A 3,675-nucleotide genomic window follows, 5' to 3' on the forward strand; every position below is an offset into this window, starting at 1 on the left:
ATGCAGTTGACCAACAATTCCATCGGTGACACGTTGTCTTCTAGAATTTGCTGGGATTTTGTCTCCTTCAAATTTGTCTCTCTCCTGTATTTCCTTCCTTCGACGCGTCCATGGGCATGCATGTCTGCGCCATGCATCTCGCCACGTTTGCCTGCTGGGCTTTTCTCGTGGGTTCTATTTTTATTTTTTCTCTTCTTTTAGTTGCCTATAAGTACCTGTTTGCTTCCTGTTCCTTTGGTTTGGGCTACCCCGCTGCCGGCGGCCTTGTCCTGATTGGCTTGGACGAACTCGGCGCCTTTCATTGCCGCAGCGGAGCGAGATCGCCAGGCTCGCGTTGCCCGCCGGCGTGACGGCGAAGCGGCCGGCAAGGGATGGAAGCGGTGCAAGGCGCGCACGAGGAGTTCGATTGGCGTGGATGAACTCGGCGCCTTCGTCGCCGTAGCGGAGCGAGATCGTCAGGCCTGTGCTGCCCGTCGGCGCGACGGCGAAGGGGCCGGAAAGGAGGTGGAAGCGGCCCAAGGCGCGTGCGAAGGACGACGCGCGCTGTTCGACCGCCGGAGGCTTGCGCAGGAGGACGCCATTCTGGCTGTAGCCCATGGTAATCCGCCGCAGGTTCCATGGCGTCAGGTGGTCGGTGTCCGGCTCCGGCGGTAGTGAGTTCTTCGGCGGCAGTGAGTTCTTTTGTTCCTCGTTAGTATTGCTCTCTCTTCGCCCCGCTCCAGCTCCGGCCCCTTGGCTGCGGCCTCCTGCGACTTGCGAGGTGTTCTATCGATTGACCAAACCCAAACCGAGCCAGGTCTGAGCATGGACGATGGACATGCATGTACTTTCCTTCCTCAAGTAGTCCTCCTCCTCGGCGTCGTCCGCGGGCGTCCACGATGCCGGCCGCCACAGCCGGGACTACGTCGAGCGCGGCCCGCCGACGGGGACTTCCACACGGGGCAGTGGCGCGGCGGCGTGCCGCACGGCGACGGGAAGTACCTGTGGACGGACTGGTGCATGTACGAGGGGGAGTGGTGGCACGGCAAGGCCACGGGCCGGGGCAAGTTCTCCTGGCCGTCAGGCGCCACCTACAGGGCGAGTTCAAGGACGGCTTCATGGACGGCGACGACACCTGCACCATCGCCGCCGGGGACCCATACAATGCCTCCTGGTCCATGAACCTCCAGGATGGCGACGGCAGGAAGAGCTACACCAACGGCGACCAATACGACGGCGACTCGCACTCCGGGCTGCAGGACGGCGCCGGCCGCTACATCTGGCACAACGGGACCGAGTACAGGGGAAGTGGCGGGCCAGCCTCATCGACGGCTGCGGCGCGCTCGCCTGGGCCGACGGCAACCGCTATGACGACGGCTTGGAGGACGGCTGCCCGCGCGGCCAGGGCACCTTCCGATGGGCCGACGGCAGCGTCTACGTCGGCTTCTGGACGCGAGACGGCCTGAGCGGCATTGTCCAGCAGAAGGGCGTCTACCAGTACCACCCGTCTCCGGCGGCGTCGTCCCCGACAGCGCGCGACCCCCGCGATGGCTTCGCGAGGGAACTGCCGGGGTTCACGTCGGCGCCACCGAGTCCACGCCGCTGCAGAGGCCGCTCAACAGTTCGGGTAACCGGACGGCCAATGGGCGGGCGAGCTCCGTGTCCGGGATGAGCAATTGCTCCGTCGGCGACCCGAAGTACGACAAGATTTGCATCTGGGAGTCGGACAGCGACATCACCTGCCACATTGTGGACGGGGCCGCTCTGTTGGACGACGCGCGGAGGAGCGTGAGGACGGAGGACGGCGGGGAGAGCGCGGCGCTTCTGCCTCCGCCGTCCCAGGCGCCGCGCATTGCCAAGTCAAGTGGGTGTCCCCGTCGCTGGCAAAGCAACAGGGAGACCATCGTCAAGGGACACAAGCACTACGAGCTCATGCTGAACTTGCAGCTCGGGATCAGGTGGGTTGATTCTGTCATCTTCCTTCGTCAGCGAGTCTGAAACTCTAAATTACGAAGATTTTGGAATTTTTGGTTGTGGAATTCGATCAACCAGAGAAATTTGCATTTGCTTTCAGTACCTCTGCTTCACGCAGAGTTATAGGAATATAGACAAGACTGAAATATGTGTTCATGAAGCCTATAGACGCTAACCAATATTCTTATGGCCCATGGTCCTATGTAAAGTATTCCAATACATTTCCACAAATCAGTTTTATATTCTTCACGTAACACATGTTCGTGTCCAATCAGGGATGGATTGAAGTGGTGCTGGGACATGTATAGAAAAGGAGCCCACCTGTATGGACAAGTTTTGAATTGGAATGTGCTGTTTCCTACCTGGTGGTGTGGACGTTAGATGAGGGATCTTCATATAAGTAGAATGTCACACATATGAATGTTGCATCTGCGATGATTCATAGAAAACAAGCCAAGAGAATGATTCATCAGTTGCATATCTTTTTTTATGTTCTACATGTTATTCCTTTCTCTTTAAGTTGGTCTACTGTTCAAAAAAATAACTGAGAATGTAATTATATCAGTAGCGTAGTTAAGTGTGTTCAAGAAGTATACATAGAAAAAAATAGACTGCTAGGCGTAAAAACTCGAGCTGGCTACAAAGGTACGCACATGCAGAACGTACAACAAATTTTCAGAAACTATATCAAAACAAACACATACTGAACCAATGGGTGCGGCGTGCCGCCGCACATGCTTCAGTGGATCGACTTGAATAGGTTGGCTTGTGATGATATGTCGCTTAGGACCAGCAGCGATGGTTTGATTCAGATCTTCAGATGTAAAGTTCACTACCACTACATCATGATCAATATCTTAGGTCTAAGGAGAGAACAGGAGCTTCATACTTCCACTATCACTACATGTTGTAGATCACTTAAGTATGTATCTACTAGATGTATTTTTTTTCATGAACTACTCTGCCATGAATCAAGTCTTGGGACAACTTATCAAATATTTTAAAAAACTAAATATCTTATCAATCCATATGGCGCGGCGTGCCGCCGCGCACTACTCACTAGTATTATTATATATAGAAGCATAGGAGGATTAGGATAGATGGCGACAAACGTATGTGAGATGGACTCTCACTTTAAAAAAAATCAGTGGACTCTCACCTTTTTTTAAATGAATGGACTCTCACCGGATACATGCGTGCTGGCCGGATGAACTTTTTTAAGGTGAGAATTGAGTTGGGATTTTTTATTCAAAAGTTGGGTGTTTGTTACGTGTAGACTAAGCCTGTTTTTCACCACGTAAATCCTAGGGTGCTTTGGTAGAGCAACTACATGGATTGACATGGAAATTTCTTGGGAGTTGGGACAAATATAGATGGGTCGATCTACACCGTAATAACTCGGCCCCACCAAATTAATGGCTCCTAATTACTAATTAACGTGGTAATTTCTTGGGAGTCTGTAATTAGTATAGGTATAGATTACAATCACGATGAACAAGATGCATAGGATAGAACTTCTGGTGAAATTCCAACTTCAACCGCTTATAGTTCCAATACCTCGTATCATCACATAGTCTATACCATGTCATTGCATCCCCCTTCAAAGATAAAGGGAAGACCTTCCTTTTGACAACATCATCGGGAATACCTGCAAGCTTAAATAATCCACAAACTTCGTCCACAAAGATAAGGTGTAAGTCGGGATGCAATGTTCCGTCTCCT

The 3,675-nt window shown here is 52.4% G+C and overlaps 1 pseudogene; it reads left to right on the plus strand.

Moving 5' to 3' along the window:
- The first annotated feature begins 595 nt into the window (after positions 1 to 595).
- Positions 596 to 1,977, plus strand: LOC119338556 (annotated as a pseudogene).
- The last annotated feature ends 1,698 nt before the right edge of the window (positions 1,978 to 3,675 follow it).

The sequence above is a fragment of the Triticum dicoccoides genome, chromosome 7B (genome assembly GCF_002162155.2).
Source record: "Triticum dicoccoides isolate Atlit2015 ecotype Zavitan chromosome 7B, WEW_v2.0, whole genome shotgun sequence".
Taxonomy (NCBI): domain Eukaryota; kingdom Viridiplantae; phylum Streptophyta; class Magnoliopsida; order Poales; family Poaceae; genus Triticum; species Triticum dicoccoides.